We start from the raw sequence: 21,231 nt of genomic DNA, 5'->3' as shown, positions 1-21,231 counted from the left end.
AGATGAGGACAGGAACCGGCTGGAATGCCATCAGGCTTTCCAATCTTGCATCATGCCAGTGGGAAATTACATTGGTCTAAAACACGACTGCTGAAGAATGGCATGCACAAGGGTGTCCTCAGTTCACCAGAGACTTTGGGCTGTGTGCAACAAAGCCTACCTGCCAGTGCTGCGCTGCTCCTAACACTGTTCACCGATCTGCCCCGGCAGATTGGGATTAGTCTGTGTGAGCTGATATTCACTTTAAACAAACTTGACACAAACAGAAAGTCTTAAAGTGAGAAGGCGAGAACAGCAACTGGAATGGCACTGGCAGCAGGTTGCAGCTTCAACCCTGCATGTAGGTGATGTTGTCCTGAGGCAACAATATCATTCAACATTACCCTGAGAAACCAATCAGCCTTCTCAAGGGATAGCACTGTTTTCTCCAAACGGGGACGGACCTAGAGAATGAGGCCGAAATATTGCCACCTTGTCACAACTCATTTGCTTGGCATACCATAGGCCATGGTCATCTCCTCCCGCTGTGCAAAAGAAAGAAACAATGAAAAAAACCCCAGAGATAAAACATTGTGAAACTTGCATGCTGGCATGTTCACATAATCGTAGATTCTGATGAACTAAAACCCTGAGAAACATTCCACATTTGTAGCCAGAGTTCGCCTGGCTGGACACTGACATCGCAGCACTCAGTGAAGTTTGTTTCACATCGCAGGGATTACTAACAGAACATGAAACCAGTTATACATTTTCCCGATCAGGACAAGGTAAAGATAGTGTCCTCCAAAGTGTTAGACTTACAATTAAGAACTGCATTTCCAGCACGCTTCGGAACCTTCCATTGTTTGTTGCAGATTAACTCAAATCCCTGACTATCTTTCCAAGACAATCAGTTTACCAACATTACCAGCATATATGCTCCTATTCTGCAAACTGATACAGTAACCAAAGTAGGCTTCTACCATGGGCTGAAGGTTTACTCCAAGGATAAGTTCCTCATAATAAATAAAAGCAAATCCATAGAGACTGCCATTAGCTATGCAGGACATTGACAGGACTGCCATTAGCAGCGTTTCCCCTGGTAGCAATGACTCATCTTCTCATCTTTCATTCCCTCACCCTACAGTATAAATATTTCCCACTTTCTGTGCCTTTTAGCTTTGACAAAGGGTCATCTGGACTTGAAATGTCAGTTCTTTTCTCTCCTTACAGATGCTGCCAGACCTGCTGAGATTTTCCAGTGTTTTTTCTTTTGGTATAAGTTCATCATACTTGGGAGATCTTAATGCATGAGTTGGGAATGACCAAGAACGCTAGCAAGGCATCTTGGGTAGACACGGCATTGACAACTATAGTAATAATCCACTTCTACTGGCATCCCGCATGGAACACCAACTTAACATCACTAATTGCCTATTCTAGTAGAGATCCAGTTTTAAGACCACCTGGAGACATCCATGACTAAAGCACTGGCACCTTTTGGATTATGTTCTTGTGTGGCAACAGGATGTACGACACACCAGTGGGCAGTCACTGTTGTGCAGGAGGTGGGCATTGGCAAATAGCCCAACTCACAATTCCCACCTTAAAGATGAAAATCCAGGCCTCTGCCTCTCTCTCCACTATTGCTGCCAGACCTGCTGGGTATTTCCAGTATTTTCTGTTTTTATTGCAACTCATTGTAAACTGGCATTACTTTCAGCTGAAGAAAACAGAAGTGCTATACCAACCTTAGCCCTGAGGAAATTATAATCCATTGCAGATCAGCATTGACAGCAGCAGCCTCAATGAAGAACAGTATACTGATCTAGCTAGCATTATCTTAGACAATGCCAATGTCAACAAGGACATGACAATCGACTGTCCATGGCTAACAGTTGTTTTGATGTGGAGATGCCGCTTTCTTGCATGTTTGTAGAAACTTGATGTCTGTACAGTTGTTTTGACAGCCTCTCAAAGCATATCCAGCAAAACCATTCACTATACAGCTTGACAGAGACAGGAGGGGATCAATTTAAACTGTCCTGATTTCCCTGCTCACCACTCAACCAGAAACAGAAAGGTGAATTTATTCTAATAAAAGCAAATTACTGCGGATGCTGAAATCTGAAACCAAAAGAGAAAATGCTGGAAAATCTCAGCAGGTCTGGCAGCATTTGTAAGGAGCGAAAAGAGCTGATGTTTCGAGTCCAGATGACCCTTTGTCAAAGCCCAGAGCTTTGACAAAGGGTCATCTGGACTCAAAACATCAGCTCTTTTCTCTCCTTACACATGCTGCCAGAGCTGGTATTCTTTTTCCTGATTTCCTCCTTTATAAATGGATGCATATTTGCCCCAGTTCTTAAATTTGGAGAGTTTCAATCCTCTATGAATAATTTGCACAGCAAACTTGAGTTAAGATGAAACAAAAAGGTTTATTTTGCATGCGTGAGAAGCATTTCACAATCTCCACCCCTTTTACACTTACACAATAAACGGGAGTTAAGGAAAAAGGAATAGGGTTGAGGGCACGGCCAACATAAAATACAATTTAGGGTTTTACACGTGTCCAGAATTAGGAGTATAATGAAAGGTTTCTTCTGAGGGGAGACTGACTGATCGTAAGGTAACTATCTTTACGGAGTGAGACATCCAAAATGGGAGAAAGCATATAGAGTGAGTTAGTCTGGAGGCACAAGTTCAAAGGTTCCAGCAGTTTTTTTTGTTCTTGGAGACGCTGGTTTCGGGTTGTTAAACAAAGCCCTTTTATTGAAACCACTGTGTTAAAACAAATAATGCTTAGGCCATTAGCACCATTATTGGAGGATCAGGATCTGCAGAGGGTTGTCTTTGTTTGAAGTTGGCCAGGGCAGACTGACTGTCTGCTGCGCCATTGTTTTGGCTGGTTTAGAATGTTTATGTTATGCCAGGAGTGTTACAGTCCAGATGTTTCAGGTGTTAGCCTGTTACTCTGAAACTTCGGGAAGTTAGCATGGAACCAGCTGGTGCCATCTTGTTCGCTCAGTATTTTGAAAAGCACAAAAAGGCAGACAATGTAGTACAGCTGACAAATATAATATATGACCACCCTCTTGTATGAGTCAGAATCACAGGTTCTGTACAGAAAACAAATGTGACTGCTCGAACACTTACATCAATGCTGTCTTCAATACACGAAGAACATCAAATCACAGGACTACATCACAAACAATGATATCCTCAACAGAGCCAACCTACCCAGCATTGAAACATTCTCTTGCAACACCAACTGCAGTGGGCAGGATATGTGTCAAACATTGAGAATTCCAGAATGCCAAAGCAGTACTTTATGGTGAACAATGCCCTGGTAAGTGAGACCACAGTGTTCCTTGCATCATCATGTCGATTCAATGCAGCCTGGAATGAGGGGGAGTGCATTATCTACCTTTTGCTTGCCCCTCAATAAACAGAAGTATGCAGTCATGATGGGATGGGGTATGCTTACCAGATCACTATGTAAGCCCATTAACTGTCAAGCACAACAGCAATAGTTGGATGCAAGCTAAGTAATGCTCCTGTCAGAGGTACCAGAGGGGCAGGGAGGAAAGAAAATACCTGTGGGTGTATGATCCTCACTGGATAGCAAATACACAACTGAAAACAAAACATCATCATTTTTTGTAAAATATGCTGTACCACACCTCCAAGTCCTTTGTTTTCTGTGAATTAATTTCATTGAATCATATAATCCCTCTATTGCAGGCCATTCAGCCCATCGAGTCTGCATCGACTCTCCAACAGAGCATCCACCCAGGCCCTATCATAAGAACATAAGAACATAAGAAATAGGAGCAGGAGTAGGCCATCTAGCCCCTCGAGCCTGCCCCGCCATTCAATAAGATCATGGCTGATCTGACGTGGATCAGTACCACTTACCCGCCTGATCCCCATAACCCTTAATTCCCTTACCGATCAGGAATCCATCCATCCGCGCTTTAAACATATTCAGCGAGGTAGCCTCCACCACCTCAGTGGGCAGAGAATTCCAGAGATTCACCACCCTCTGGGAGAAGAAGTTCCTCCTCAACTCTGTCTTAAACCGACCCCCCTTTATTTTGAGGCTGTGTCCTCTAGTTTTAACTTCCTTACTAAGTGGAAAGAATCTCTATCCCACGTACTTACCCCACTAATCCCCCTAACTACACATTTGGGACACTAAGAGGCAATTTAACATGACCAATCAAACTAACTTGAACATCTTTTGGACTGTGGGTGAAAACCGGAGCACCCAGAGGAAACCCACGCAGATACGGGGAGAAGGTGCAATCTCCACAGTCACTGGAATCGAACCTGGATCCCTGGTGCTGTGAGGCAGCAGTGCTAACCACTGTGCCATCTCTTGGAACATAAGGTCATGGCTAATCTGGTTGCGTTCTCAATTCTAATTTTCTATCTGCCCTCCATTATCCCTGACTCCATTGTCTATCAAAAATCAGTCTAACATAGCCTTGAATAAATTCAATGACCCAGCCTCCACTGCACTCTGGGGAAGAGAATTCTACATACTAATGACTCTGAGAATCTCCAATCTCTATCTTAAAAGAGAGATTTCTTATTGTCCCATAGTTCTAGACTTCCCCATAAGTGGACACATTCTCTTTGAACTGACTATTTTTAAACTTTACAAAATCTCACATTAAAATTCAAACATCATCAGTGAAAGTATTCCTCTTGCTGTTTGGATTTCATCTGGTAAGTTCTTCAGTTCACAGAGGACAAGGGACATGATCTGTTATTGGTTCAGTGAGGCTATTGGCTAAGTATCTAAGTTTTCCAGATCTTAGGTTTAATCCCTGCTCTGTAAGTAGGTAGCTGATCTCAGCTGCAGTAGAAATTAATTAAGGACCCCATGCACCCAGGACATTCTCTTCCACCTTGTTCCGTTGGGAAAAAGATACAAAAATCTGAGGTTACGTACCAACTGACTCAAGAACAGCTTCTTCCCTGCTGCCCTCAGACTTTTGAATGGACCTACCTTGCACGAAGTTTACCTTTCTCTACATCCTAGCTTTGACTGTAACACTACATTCTGCACTCTCTCCTTTCCATCCTTATGAACGGTGTGCTTTGCTTGTATAGCGCGCAAGAAACAATACTTTTCACTGTATGTTAATACATGTGACAATAATAAATAATAAATCAAATCAAAATCAAAAAGTAGAGGTAGTCTTAGGATTGGGGTCAGAGGAGAGAGGATAGAAAGAAAAAGAATCCAAGCAAGGCTATTGCTTCTAATATTTATCCCATGGCAACTGATGGAACTGTGTGTGTGAATGCTGGAGAAATGTAGCAGCTGGCTCCAGTGTCTTGGCACTAGCTGTGCAACCTGGTGGTACTCACCAGCACTCAAATAAAGGTCCCTTGGGTGAGGCAGCAGATAGTGCTTTGTGCTATGGAATCAAAGCAATATCTTCAGAAGGGAAAGGGGACAAAATTAAAACTAAAAATAAGAGATAAACCTACTGAAAATATAACATACTTTGTGTGTACCCTCCAATTAAAAGTGGCAAGCTCACAGTAAATTCACAGTACTTCCCAATGAACAGTGGAAGTAATGTTAACAGCTGCAATTCTACAATCAAACAGTATCCATCAATATATAGAACAGTCAGCTGAGAAGACTGTTGCCACATATGGTACAAATAACATCTTCATTATGTAATTTGAGTGTAAAAGCAATAATTATTTTATTTCAAGAATACATAAGAGGCCTGAATATGACCCTCTAAAAATGCTCGAAATGAAATGTCATCAACAGACAAGCATTGCTAGAAGAATTAGTTTATATTCAAAGTCATCATTTTTGAACAAGGTGCTATTAGTAGCACTAACTTATCATCTATTTATAAATAGTTAAATGTGGAAAATGCTTATGTGAGTGAAGCTAGCATTACTGTGCACCATGTGCTGCCTGCTGTCATTAATCCTGTAAGATTGCATGGCTTCCAACAGCATTCCAAATATGCACAATCGTTTGGAGCACGCAATGGCTGTATGCCATTCAATGTTCCACACAATTAGAATACAAATACACTTGATATAAAAACCTCTCTTGTCTGGTCTGTATTGGATGTGTTGCTGGATCAGAGAGTCACCTTTCAATGGATTATACATCAAGAAATAAAAATTGAGAAATAAAAGTAATTCTACTCAAATGAATTGTGTATAGTTAACAATTGATGACTGTACCATGACAGAAAGGAGCAGCAATACTCACTCACAACCCATAGCATAATACAACACAGGGAAAAACAGCTGACTGCAGCGCCCTCAAGTGACAGGATCTCTTGTACAATTGAGAAAGCTTGTTTAACCTCACTCTCAGCTGACTATGATTATCAAGCTATTTACTGGCAATCACCACAGAACCTCATGAGTGAGAGGAGCTGAGTTACGCCCTCGAGCAGTGCATATGGGAGAGTGAGGAGCAGAGTCAGACCTAAGAACAGTGCGTGTGGGAGAGTGAGAGGAGTGGAGAGTCAGGCCCGAGGGCAGTGCCTGTAGGAGAGTGAGAGGAGGGGAGAGTCAGGCCCGAGGGCAGTGTCTGTAGGAGAGTGAGAGGAGGGGAGAGTCAGGCCCGAGGGCAGTGCCTGTAGGAGAGTGAGGCAATGCCCTGTTTGTGACCAGAACTTCCACTCACCTGATGAAGGGGCAGCGCACCGAAAGCTAATGGCTTGTGCTACCAAATAAACCTGTTGGACTTTAACCTGGTGTTGTGAGACTTCTTACTGTGTTTACCCCAGTCCAACGCCGGCATCTCCTCATCATGGATCCCATGAAGTACAAAGTGTACCATATTGGCAGCACGGTGGCACAGTGGTTAGCACTTATGCCTCACAGTGCCAGGGACCCGGGTTCAATTCCGGCCTTGAGTGACTGTCTGTGCGCAGTTTGCATGTTCTCCCCGTGTCTGCGTGGGTTTCCTCCGGGTGCTCTGGTTTCCTCTCGCACTCCAAAGATGTGCGGGTTAGATGGATTGGCCATGCTAAATTGCCCCTTAGTATCCCAAGATGTGTAGGTTAGGGGGAATTAGCGAAGTAAGTACATGGGGTTACAGGGATAGGGCCTGGGTAAGATACTCTGTTGGACAGTTGGTGCTGACTCGATGGGCCGACAGGCCTCCTTCTGCACTGTATGGATTCTATGTGGAGATGCCGGTGTTGGATTGGGTTGGGCACAGTAAGAAGTCTCACAACACCAGGTTAAAGTCCAACAGGTTTATTTGGAATCACGAGCTTTCGGACCGCTGCTCCTTCAACAGGTGACTCCAGATGACCCTTTGTCAAAGCTAACGGCATAGAAAGTGGAAGATATTTATACTTCAGCTTTGACAAAGAGTCATCTGGACTCAACATCAGCTCTTCTTACAGATGCTGCCAGATCTGCTGAGATTTTCCAACATTTTCTCTTTTGGTTTCCTATTTTACTAAACTCCGCTTTCCCCAATCCAAAACATTTTTTGCAGCTTGTCTATTTCTTTGTCCACAACAAGCTCATTGTACAATGTCGTGGTCGCTGTCACTAAAATGCTCCCCCACCACACTTCAACTACCTGTCCGGCTTCATTCCCTAGAATTAGGTCCAGCACAGCTCCTTCCCTTGTTGGACACTCTAAATATTGATTTAAAAAGTTCTCCCGTGCACACTTCAAGAAATCCACTCCATCCATGCTCTTAACACTATGGCCGGGGTACTCCCAAAAAAATTCAAAGTTCCCAATGTGCGAACGTGTGGGAAAATGGGAGGTAATCCTGCTGTTTTTTTCAGCGTGATTTCCAGAATGAATCTCCGACACTTTGCATCAGAGTGCCCTAGTGGGATTCAGTCTGAAAAGTGGTGGGCAGGACCTATTCCCGCCCGAGAGACCGGCAGCATAGCACTGAGCAGGCCACTGCGCATGCGTCGATCTGTCAGAGCGGAGATCGGTGCATGAGCAGTGGCCCCGCATTGCTGGCCTCCAGATCACTGGCCAACCCAATTGACGGCGAGCCCCGCAACCCTCCCATCGCTGGCCTTTCGACCCCCCAACCCCACCCCTGATCGCTGGTCTCCAGGACCTCCCAGGACCAGCCCTGATGTTCCCGCCAGCCCACCACGCGGCCAGCTCAAATTTACCCACCCCGCCCCCTCCCCCACCAACAGTCCCATCTAACCCCCATCCCCAACAGCCCCGATTCCCCCCTCCCCCCATACCTGGGTGGCCTGCCCCAATCGCTCTCTTTCCTCCCTCTGTAAGAAGTCTCACAACACCAGGTTAAAGTCCATCAGGTTTATTTGGCAGCACTAGCTTTCGGAGCCCCAAGCCCCTTTATCAGGTGACTCACCTGAAGAAGGGGCTTGGGGCTCCAAAAGCTAGTGCTGCCAAATAAACCTGTTGGACTTTAACCTGGTGTTGTGAGACTTCTTACTGTGCTTACCCCAGTCCAACGCCGGCATCTCCACATAATTTCCTCCCTCTGCCAGTGATCCTAATGTAGAGTGGCAACCGGTCTTCCCCACCCCTACCGATCACCCTCCCCGGTGGGCAGTGCCAGTTTGCCTCTTGGGCAGTGCCAGGGTGCGAGACTGGCATTGCCCAAGGGGCACCCTCCTTTACCCCCGACCTCCCGTGGAGGGCCTCAATAATCTAAGTTCCCTCCAGCGGGGTCGGGCTGCCTGTTCCCCAATAGTGGGGAGCAGGAGTAAATCCCAAGGGTGGGGGGGGGCAAATGCTATCAGGCTGGAGACTTCAGACCCGGGCCCGCTAATCAGATGGAAATCACGATTTCCGTATTATAATCAGCTCTGCGCCAATTCCTGGCGAGGAGCTGATGATGCTGAAAAATCTGGTCCTGGAGACTCACAGAGGCCATGGCGTGCGGCGGGAAGCCGACGAAACTGCCTCTGCTGATGTCTCCCGGTCCACTGCACCACTCAAGCAGCCCAGTTTGGTCCAAACTTTCCAATAGCCAGGTACACAAACTCAGGAGACATTCGAAGGATAATGATGAGTACATTACAGGGAACAGAAATAAAACATACTTCTAGGAGAACCGTCCCCCATGTCTATTCGAATTAATGTTGGGAAAGTTGAAATCACCTAAAATAATTTACAAATCTTCACAAATTGTGCATGTTTTTCCCTCAATTTCCCACTGACTATCTGGGGATCTATAATAAACACCTAGCACCTTTTTTATTCTTAAGCTCCATCCACAAAGCTTCATTTGATGCCCCCTCCAAGATATAAACTCTCCTAACTGCAGTAACTCACTCTCCGAAAGAGCATTTTACCTAGCTCCCCCGCCCCCCCACCCCTAACAGGAGGCCATTCAGCCCATAGACTCTGCACTGACAATCTGAAAGAGCATTTTACCTAGCTCCCCTCCCCCACCCCAACAGGAGGCCATTCGGCTCTGACTCTCCAAAAGAGCATTTTACCTCGGTTCCACCCACCCCAACAGGAGGCCATTCAGCCCAGAGTCTGCATAGATTCTCCGAAAGAGCATTTTACCTAGACCCCCATTCCAGGCCAACACGTTACCGCTCAAGCTCTTCTCTAACATGTTTGTTTCCCAAGGTGACTTTCATGAAAGCTTTGCAGCATTTATTTTCCCAGTGTTGCAGGGATGATCTTTCCCCCCTTGAAAAGTATTCCCTCTGCCACATGAAGTTCCAATACTCTTATACAGCAGAAGGGGCTCTGCTTCAGCTTGTGGGCCAGCCAGTTTGCACAATTTCATAGAAATCATAGAAATCATAGAAACCCTACAGTACAGAAAGAGGCCATTCGGCCCATCGAGTCTGCACCGACCACAATCCCACCCAGGCCCTACCCCCATATTCCTACACATTTTACCCACTAATCCCTCTAATCTACGCACCCTAGGACACTATGGGGCAATTTTTTTAGCATGGCCAATCAACCTAACCCGCACATCTTTGGACTTTGCACATTCACAATTTGCTAGTTTTTGCAGGGTGTTGTCATTCTTGGCTTCTTTGCTGATCTCAGCCCGTTTGATTATAGCCACGGTGGCACAGCGGTTAACACTGCTGCCTCACAGCACCAGGGACCCAGGTTCAATTCTGGCCTCAGGTGACTATGTGGAGCTTGCATGTTCTCTCTGTGTCTGCGTGGGTTTCCTCTGGGTGCTCTGGTTTCCTCCTAAAGTCCAAAGATGTGCATGTTAGGTGGATTGCCTATGCTAAATTGCCCCTTAGTGTCACGGGGATTAGCAGGTGAAATACATGGGGATAGGGCCTGGATGGGATCGTTGTCGATGGGCTGAATGACCTCCTTCTGCATTTTACGGATTCTATGAATTCTTTGTCAGCATGTGTATGTTTGCTTCTGTTTCCTCGGCCTCTTCTTCCATAATGGGTAGATATGCATGTGACAGTTTCTGCGCTATATATTTCTTTCCTGATTGCATTTAACTGTGACCTGGTACTTCCACAGACGCAGTAGTAATCTTTGGATTCCTGATAATGCACAGTTCAGGGCCAATGTTCACAACTGCTTCAATTTTCCTGGTCTGGCTTCAGTGAGTCCCTCACTTGTTAGCACATGTCCCAAGTACCTGATTTCATGAAGACCTATTTTGCACTTTTCCTTGTCCAAATTGAAGTTCGATTCTCGAGGTCTTGCCAGCACCTTCCTCAGTTTGTGGTTGTATCCTTCTTGTGTGGCTTCTCAAACCATCACATCGTCGATATACGTTTTCACGCCATCTAACCCTTCAAACAGCTGCTTCACAGTTCTGTGGAAGACCACAGGAGTTGAGTACCAAAAGGTAAGTGTAAAAACCAGCAACACGCAAACGGTGTGTTGAATGCACAAAGCAGCTGCATTAGAATCATAGAAACCCTACAGTGCAGAAGGAGGCCATTCGGCCCATCGAGTCTGCACCGACCACAATCCCACCCAGGCCCTACCCCCATATATTTTACCTGCTAATCCCTCTAATCTACGCATCCCAGGACACTAAGGGCAATTTTTCTTTTTTAGCATGGCCAATCAACCTAACCCACACATCTTTGGACTGTGGGAGGAAACCACAGCACCCGGAGGAAACCCACGCAGACACGAGGAGAATGTGCAAACTCCGCACAGACAGTGACCCAAGCCAGGAATCGAACCCAGGTCCCTGGAGCTGTGAAGCCGCAGTGCTAACCACTGTGCTACCGTGCCGCCCTTGCTACCGTGCCGCCCTTCTACTGTAGATAACTGGTAATGCTCTTTTTGTAACCTGGTTTGGATTTCTGAGATCCAGAATGACTCACAGACTCCGATCTCATTATTCTACAATTATAATTGGATTAACGCACTTAGTCTCTTCTTCAATTTTCTTGATGATGTGAAGTTTCTCGATTCTGTCCAACTCTGCTTTCAGTTGGTCTCTCAGAATTTGAAATTCAGTTACGGGATGTGGGCATCACTGGCTAGGCCAGCATTTATTGGCCATCCCCAATTGCCCTTCAAAAGGTGGTGGTCAGCTGTATTCTTGAACCATTGTAATTTGAGGTGTAGGTCCACCCACAGCGCTGTGAGGGAGGAAATTCCAGGATTTTACCTAGCAACAGTGGAGAAACGGTGACATTAGTGAGTGACTTGGAGGGGAACCTCCAGATGGTGGTGTTCCCAGGTATCTGCTGCTTTTTTTCTTTCCAGATGGTATGGTTGTGGCTTTGGAAGATGCTGCCTAAGGAAGCTTGGTGAGTTTCTGCAGAGCATCTTGTAGATGGCACACTCTGCAGCCACTGTTCAAGAGTGAGTGGAGGGAGTGAATGTTTGTGGAAGGGGTACCAACCATGTGGGCTGCTTTATCCTGGATGGTATCGAGTTTCTTGAGTGTTATGGGAGCTGCACTCATCCAGGGCAAGTGCAGAGTAGAAACATAGAAAAACTACAGCACAAAACAGGCCCTTCGGCCCCACAAGTTGTGCCGAACATATCCCTACCTTTTAGGGGTACCTATAACCCTCCATCCTATTAAGTCCCATGTACTCATCCAGGAGTCTCTTAAAAGACCCTACTGAGTTTGCCTCCACCACCACTGACGGCAGCCGATTCCACTCGCCCACCACCCTCTGTGTGAAAAACTTCCCCCTAACATTTCCCCTGTACCTACCCCCCAGCACCTTAGACCTGTGTCCTCTCGTAGCAGCCATTTCCACCCTGGGAAAAAGCCTCTGAGAGTCCACCTGATCTATGCCTCTCAACATCTTATATACCTCTATTAGGTCTCCTCTCATCCTACGTCTCTCCAAGGAGAAAAGACCGAGCTCCCTCAGTGGGCGGCACGGTAGCACAGTGGTTAGCACTGCGGCTTCACAGCTCCAGGGACCTGGGTTCGATTCCCGGCTTGGGTCACTGTCTGTGTGGAGTTTGCACATTCTCCTCGTGTCTGCGTGGGTTTCCTCTGGGTGCTCCGGTTTCCTCCCACAGTCCAAAGATGTGCAGGTTAGGTTGATTGGACATGCTAAAATTTCCCCTTAGTGTCCTGGGATGGGTAGATTAGAGGGATTAGCGGGTAAAATATGTGGGGGTATGGGGGTAGGGCCTGGGTGGGATTGTGGTCGGTGCAGACTCGATGGGCCGAATGGCCTCTTTCTGTACTGTAGGGTTTCTATGTTTCTATCCTCAGAAGGCATTCCACTCAATCCAGGCAACATCCTTGTAAATCTCCTCTGCACCCTTTCAATCTTTTCCACATCCTTCCTGTAATGAGGCGACCAGAACTGTGCACAGTACTCCAAGTGGGGTCTTATATAGCTGCATCATTATCCTCGGACTCCTAAACACAATCCTCGATTTATAAAGGCCAGCACACCATACGCCTTCTGAACCACCTCCTCCACCTGCGGGGCCGATTTTAGAGTCCTATGGACCCGGACCCCAAGGTCCTTCTGATCCTCTACAGTACTAAGAGTCTTTCCCTTTATATTGTACTCCTTCATCCCATTTGACCTGCCAAAATGGACCACTACGCATTTATCTGGGTTGAAGTCCATCTGCCACTTCTCCGCCCAGTCTTGCATCCTATCTATGTCCCTCTGTAACTTCTGACATCCCTCCAGACTATCCACAACACCACCAACCTTCGTGTCGTCGGCAAACTTACCAATCCATCCCTCCACTTCCTCATCCAGGTCATTTATGAAAATGACAAACAGCAAGGGTCCCAGAACAGATCCCTGGGGCACACCACTGGTGACCGACCTCCATTTAGAAAAAGACCCATCTATACACACTCTCTGCCTCCTTTGGGCAAGCCAGTTCTGGATCCGCAGGGCAGCAGCCCCTTGGATCCCATGCCCTCTCACTTTTTCTAGAAGCCTTGCATGGGGGACCATATCGAACGCCTTGCTAAAATCCATATAAACCACATCTACCGCTTTCCCTTCGTCAATGTGTTTAGTCACATTTTCAAAGAACTCCACCAGGCTCGTAAGGCACGATCTGCCTTTGACAAAGCCATGTTGAGTATTCTTGAGCATACTAAACCTCTCCAAATGCTCATAAATCTTGTCCCTCAGGATCTTCTCCATCAGCTTACCAACCACTGAGGTTAGACTCACCGGTCAGTAATTCCCTGGGCTATCCCTATTCCCCTTCTTGAAAATAGGAACCACGTCCGCAATCCTCCAATCCTCCGGCACCTCTCCCGTCTCCATCGACGACGCAAAGGTCATCGCCAGAGGCTCTGCAATCTCTTCCCTCGCCTCCCACAGTAACCTGGGGTACATCCCATCCGGACCCGGCGACTTATCTATCTTGATGCCATTCAAAGATTCAGCACAACCTCTTTCTTAAAGTCCACAGCATTCCATCACATTCCTAAATTGTGCCTTGTAGATGGTGGACAGGCTTTGAGGAGTCAGGAGGTGAGTTACTGGCTGCAGGATTCTGAGCCTCTGACCTGTTCTGGTAGCCACAGTATTTATATGGCTAGTCTAATTCAGTTTTGATCAGTGGTAAGAGGATGTTGATAGTGGAGGATTCAGTGATTTAAATGCCATTGAATGTAAAGCAGCAATGGTTAGATCCTCTCTTGATGGAGATGGTCAGTGTCTGGCACTTGTGTGGTGTGAATGTTATTTGCCACTTGTCAGCACAAGCCTGGGTATTGTCCAGGTCTTGCTGCATTTGGACATGGACTGCTTCAGTATCTGAGGAATCGTGAATGGTACTGTACATTGTGCAGTCATCAGCGAACATCCCCACTTCTGACCTTAAGATGGAAGGAAGGCCATTGATGAGGCAGCTGAAGATGGTTGGGCCTCAGACACTAGACTGATGGGATGTTAATTGGTCAGGTTGGATTTGTCCTGTTTCTTGTGTCCAGGTCATACCTGGGCAATTTTCCACATTGTAACTGTATTGGAACAGCTGGGCTAGGAGCACGGCAAGCTCTGGAGCACAAGTCTTCAGTACTATTGTCAGGGCCCACAGCCTTTGCAGTATCCAGTACCTTCAGCCATTTCTTGATATCACATGGAGTGAATCAAATTGGCTAAAGACTGACATCTTTGACTTCCGGAGGAGGCTGAGATGGATCACTCACTCACCACTCCTGAAGATTGTTGTGAATGCTCCAGCCTTATATTTTGCACTGAGGATGGGGATATTTGTGGAGCCTCCTTCTCCAGTTAGTTGCTTGTTTAACCATTCACAGCTAGATGTGGCAGGAGCGCAGAGTTTAGATCTAATCCATTGGTTGTGCAATTGCTTAGCTGCAAATTACTGGTACTTGGGTGTCACAGTTTCATCAATTTTGATGGTGTGTTCTCCCTTTACGCAACCAATCCCCTTGAAATGGGGATGTCATCAAAGATAACAGTCATTATTCTCTTGATTTGCTTCAGATGTTCACATACTTTGATTCCAAGAATGCATGTTGCATTATTTTTGACCACTACAAATGTAAGTATTCGAAACGTTATTTTGTGGTTCACTTTAAGTGTGAATTGGCCTTCCGCAGCAATTCCTTCACCTGTGTATGCAAACAGCTTCATTTTTGTTTTAGTTAGCTGTTTTCCTTTACTTGGGAAATGGAGGGATACAAACGATTGGTCTAGTTGGACCAAGGAGCGGCACAGGCTTGGAGGGCTGAAGGGCCTGTTTCCTGTGCTGTACTGTTCTTTGTTCTTTATCTTACCATACAGACTTATGGAAGTGACATTTACTTGTGTCCAGCTTGAAATTCACCAGCATGTTGGCAATTTTTAACCCAACTTTCCATTTGTCTTCTTTAGAATTTGCTGTTACTGCACAGTTGAAAAGTTCAGGTTGAGTATCTGCGTCATCATCTGTAATCATGTGTGCTTTCTTCCATTTACTCATCTTAGCAAAGTGATTTAGCTGATCACAGTTCTTACACTGCTTTTCATCAGCTAGACAACTATGTGCTAAATGCGCTGTTCTGCATTGACTGCATTTAAAGGTTGTAATAGCAGTTTTGTTCTTTTTACTTTCGGGCAATGTGCTTTTCCCCAGCAATGTTTCTGTTTAACTACATCAAACTACTTGATTGTGTGCCACTTCTCAGCTTTAGTCATCTGTTTAATCTGGCATTTTGTCGTCGCTGCCATTCTACAGATATTTATTGTTCTCTTCAATGTGAGATACACTTCTCTCAAAAGCCATTCTGTCAAAGGATCATACTCTATCTAAGATGAGTGATTCTTTAAGCTCTCCAAATTCACATGATTTAGCTCCTTTTCTTATTCAGTTACATAAAGACTAATGTCACTGACTTGTGCACATGTAAAATTGTATCTTTCACATGTTTTTGTTAGGATACACTAAGCTAAAGAGGCTTTCTGGTGTTTTGTTCAAATCTATTTGTTTCTCATCGTTATAAACATCTAGGACTATGTGAAGAAAAATGGAAGACTGTACCTCTGAGTCTTTCTTATCGCTGTCCATTTCTGTGAGTGCTGCTGGAATCTTCTCCAGTTTTTGGCGAGATTGCCCACCAAACTGAGCTGTCAGTGTTTTCAAAATCTTTATTGCTGTGTTTAGTTCACTTCTGACAGTCTTGTTTTGTGATACAGGATAACCGACATCATTACTGTACACACAACTGCAAGGCATCTGTAACCTTGTTACAACCTACTCTAACATCTAAGTGACCTTCGACTCCCAGGTCAGGTGATCCCTTGAAGTAAAGAGTGTATTATATTGTATCCAATACTGCAGTCCACAACCATAATTAACCGATTCTCATCACAAGTGAAAGGAGCGGACAGTCAGGCCCGAGAGCAGCATCAATAAGTTTTCAATAGGCCGAAAGTTTATTTCTGTTAAATTTAGTTTGACTAATATATAGAGGCTTGGAACGGCACCTCAGTCCCACTGGATACACATCCTGTGCCATACGATAACTCTAGGACATTTCCTGTAGCCTGACAATCATATGTATAACAAGTGTTACGAAATGGAGGATTTTGAACTCTGGATTTTGGAACCTGAGTAGCAGCTGGACTCACTAGACAAGTGACAAGTAACATTCACAAGACAGAAGTGCCAGGAAATGATAATCTCCAACAAGAGAGAATCAAATATCTCCCATGGAGATTCAATGGCATTCCCATCACCAAATCCTCTGCCATCAATATTCTGGGTGTTAGTATTGATCAGGAGCTGCAATAGATCAGTCATATACTGTGGTGACAAGAGCAGCTCAAAGGCTGGGAATTCTACAGTAACAATATAAGAACAAAGAACAATACAGCACAGGAACAGGCCCTTCGGCCCTCCAAGCCCGCGCCGCTCCCCGGTCCAGGATTGAATCCTGAATCCAGGATCCCCGCCCAATTTTCCAGCCTATCTACATACCAATATCCTATCCACCGAGCTGTCCCTCACAGCTACGATGCTTTGTTCATCACAACCTATTAACTCACCCCCACCCCCCCATTCCAGACCATGTGATCTCCAGGGAGAGGCGAAAACCCAGAGTGAAAACCCCAGGGCCAATATGGGGAAAAGAAATCTGGGAAATTCCTCTCCGACCCCCTGAGGCGATCGAAACGAGTCCAGGAGATCACACTGGCCCTGATCGGAAAATGCTTCCCAACCCTAGTCATTTCCACTTCCACGAACACCATATGAATTCCCTGCCCCCGAGACAGGTTCCCAACTATCCGCAGTCTCGCTCTGTACTGGCACCAGCAAGATGATCATAGAATGAAGCCTTGAAACGAGAAACAAGGAACAATTAGCCCGCGCCGCTCCCTGGTCCAAACTAGACCACTCTTTTGTATCCCTCCATTCCCACTCCGTTCATATAGTTGTCTAGATAAGTCTTAAACGTTCCCAGTGTGTCCGCCTCCACCACCTTGCCCGGCAACACATTCCAGGCCCCCGCGACCCTCTGTGTAAAATATGTCCTTCTGATATCTGTGTTAAACCTCCCCCCCTTCACCTTGAACCTATGACCCCTCGTGAACGTCACCACCGACCTGGGGAAAAGCTTCCCACCGTTTACCCTATCTATGCCTTTCATAATTTTATACACCTCTATTAAGTCTCCCCTCATCCTCCGTCTTTCCAGGGAGAACAACCCCAGTTTACCCAATCTCTCCTCATAACCAAGCCCCTCCATACCAGGCAACATCCTGGTAAACCTCCTCTGTACTCTCTCCAAAGCCTCCACGTCCTTCTGGTAGTGTGGCGACCAGAACTGGACGCAGTATTCCAAATGCGGCAGAACCAACGTTCTATACATCTGCAACATCAGACCCCAACTCTTATACTCTATGCCCCGTCCTATAAAGGCAAGCATGCCATATGCCTTCTTCACCACCTTCTCCACCTGTGACGTCACCTTCAAAGATCTGTGGACTTGCACACCCAGGTCCCTCTGCGTCTCTACACCCTTTATGGTTCTTCCATTTATCATGTAGCTCCTCCCTACATTATTCCCACCAACCTCCTAACTCCCCAGCCTATCCATTATCGGCAAAGCACATGTCATCACCACTGTGAATTAGTAATCTAGAGGACCAGGCTAATTTAAATCCAATTATAAAATCTGGAATATGAAGTTAGTCTCAGTAATGGTGACCATGAAACCCCATCTGGTTCACTAATGTCCTTTAAGGAAGGAAATCTGCCACCTTTACTGCAGTGACTCAGGAAGTCCAACTGGTAAGGAACATAGTTTATTACAGAATGCAAAGTAAAACCACTACTGTGGTGTACACACACCAGTCCCTGTCTGGGATTACAGTTCAGCAGGCCCAGTCCTGGGCCTGCCTCATAAAAGGCTCAGGTAATGAGTTCCAGCTGGGCAGGCCACTGCCTGTTTCCAGGAGAACACATACTCAATGACGCCCACAGTGAGATCGATCAGTTATTCCCCGTGGGGGTTATCACACCCCTACCAATACCATCTCCCCAACCCCCGAGTCCCACGACGATGGGGTGTTCTCCGTCTATTTGCCTGTGGCCTCATCTCCATCGCTTGTAGGGTCTGGTCGGGGACGTGTAACGGGCCTTTTCCGTGAAGAGCATCGAAGAGCCACTACAAGGGGGCTCGTCCTCACTGGTGACCACCGCCGCCTCTGTCTCCATGTCCGATCCAGAACCTTCATCGTTCAGAAGACCATTTTGAGTTTCTAGAGGGCAGGGTTTCCCATCCACAGGCTGGTGTGAAGGATGGTGGCGTGATCATAGAAACAGCCTCACCAATGCCCTGTACAGATGCAGCAAGACTACTTTTATATTCTATCCCCCTTGCGATATAGGCAAAGGCACAGACTTCAGTGAAGAGTCAGTTCGCTACAATACTCAGGCATGAAGATAAAGAAATTAACGAAACTATGTCTGCTTAGTATGTCAGTGTGTCCAGGACTTGGTCTTCTGAAAAAGGTCGATGAGGTAACAATAGAGAACAATGGAGAAATATTCAGGGATGAATTTCCAAAGGCGTTCCAAGTACTGGAAAAGTCCAACACTGCATCAGAAATGGAAGACCACTCATTACACACAGTAAGCTGATGGTTATTGCAGAAACACTATCCAATGGGCCACAGGAAAATTTTGCAGTTCTCTCACTTCTCATTGAATACAGGCTAGAAGAGGCAGAAACAATGTGCACTAAACAAGATGGTGTCCATCTGATAGGGGAGCTTCTAGACCTTAGTTGGCTCTTTTGGGTCAGAGTCTAAGCAAATCAAGCTGTTACAGAAACAGATGATTTACATAGAAACATAGAAACCCTACAGTGCAGAAGGAGGCCATTCGGCCCATCGAGTCTGCACCGACCACAATCCCACCCAGGTCCTACCCCCACATATTTTACCCGCTAATCCCTCTAACCTACGCATCCCAGGACTCTAAGGGACAATTTTTAACCTGGCCAATCAACCTAACCCACATCTTACCACACTCCGACCACACTGCCAATACCACTGAAGTGTTTGTTTCTTTTGAGGAGAATCAGCCTTTTGTTATAGGTAATAGAGATGAATTTGTCTACTTATTTCACTGAGCTCACTGATCACATGCATCAACAATTGCATGCAGACAGTGTAAGCTATCAGGGCAGAATGAGGTACTTAACCGTAAATTGGAGATTCAGAGTTTATTAATTTGTACTAATTATTATTGTATTAATTTGTAAGCTGCATCTGACACTTGAATCTCACCAGCAAGTCATGATGCACTCAAATTCTTTCAGTAAAGAAGCAGAGGCCCAAACTGCAGAGCTTCTTCAGCTTAAGTGTACTATGCAGGGACTTCATATAGATATGCTTCGGAAGTTTATTCCATTGTTGATGATGGTGCAATCCTACTTTCTCTTACTGACTTGCAATCCTGTTTTCTGCAGCGGAGCAGCCTCACACTGAAGCAAGCGTGGAAATGATACCACTACCTCCAGAAAGTGTAATTCCTACCCTGCTTTACTATCATTCCTATGTTCTTCATTCTCCTTTTCTTCTACCCAATTCATTCTTGTCTCAGATATTGAATACTTCTCTTGTCACAGGAGCAGGGAACAATACAGCTGCGAAGTTCTTCATAGAAGAAAGTGCTTCAGTTTTTCCAAGCTGGTACTTTCACATTTCCCCAGTGTGTTACGCTGAAGATTACAGAAAACAATGGAACATACATGTCCTACACATCCTTCAAGAGAGCCAACAGCACTGTGGGGGATTGACACCTTAAGTGGCAATGACTTGGGAGTGTGGAGTGGAGTTAGGAGTTAGATAGAAACTGTAAACAGCACAGAAGGTTAACATGATGAGAATATAATGTAAATAGTTCAGCAAAATAATTTACTAGTTTTTGATTATACAGAGGATGCAGAAGAGATTTACAAGACCATTACGGAGGCCTCAGTTCCATATATAAAGAAGTTGTGGTTATTCTTCCTTAACGGAATCTCTCAAGAAGAGATTCGATAGAGGTGGTCAAATTCTTAATCTGAAACTGAGCCCCAAAATATAGTTAACATACACAGTTTAACAAGTGCAGTCAAGGAATCTGTGAGAGGCAGGAATTTAACAAGTCCCTCAAATTATAGCAATTTTTGGATTGAATGAATGGTTATAGATCAGGTCTCCTAGGGCTTAAGAAATCCAGCAGCAGAAGGGAAGGTTCCAACAGCTGTGCTTTATAAAGCATTGCTTGTGGGACAGAGGGGGCAGGAATGCTTCTCTCTGGTCCCCCAACCTAACCTGCAGCAATCAACCTCCCTTCCACAATCCACCGACACCTCACCCCTCCTTATGATTTCCTTATCCTGTCTCTTACTGTCTGGCACAAGCTTTCCCTCCCAACAGCCTTCAATCTAACTGGTTACTGAGGAATGGGGGAAAAAAGAAAGAAATAAAGTCTTGCCATGCTTCAACCTTCTCTGTAATTCTAGGTTTCCCGACTGCTACGTCCCCCCTTCTCCGTGTCTGTGTGTAAATATCAGGGCCTATGTCTCTGTTAATAAAATTTAAACTCTTGTTGATCTCTTCTTTGGATTCATCCACGTGCATTCACACTTCCAGGGAGGTTTAAACAAGAACGGTTTTAAATAAATTCAGTAGCACTGTTATCAAGAACCCCATGTGCTACTTCCTATTGTGCTTCATTTAGTTATTCAAGTGACATGCAAAATCAAACTGTTACACAATTCCTATTTTTTGCTTTATGAAAATCTTGAGAATTTATATTAACTTCGTCTTCTCCTTTCCCTTCATTGAGTTCAACAACATTAACATCCATTT

At 45.5% G+C, this 21,231-nt stretch overlaps 1 protein-coding gene across 1 annotated transcript in view; it reads right to left on the bottom strand.

Annotated features, from left to right (window-relative positions):
• sycp3 (synaptonemal complex protein 3) overlaps positions 1-21,231 on the bottom strand; it is a 90,319-nt gene that overhangs the window by 51,070 nt on the left and 18,018 nt on the right. The window lies entirely within an intron of this gene.

The sequence above is a fragment of the Mustelus asterias genome, chromosome 25, assembly GCF_964213995.1.
Source record: "Mustelus asterias chromosome 25, sMusAst1.hap1.1, whole genome shotgun sequence".
NCBI classification, from domain to species: Eukaryota; Metazoa; Chordata; class Chondrichthyes; order Carcharhiniformes; family Triakidae; genus Mustelus; species Mustelus asterias.
This window is presented reverse-complemented; position numbering and strand designations above follow the sequence as displayed.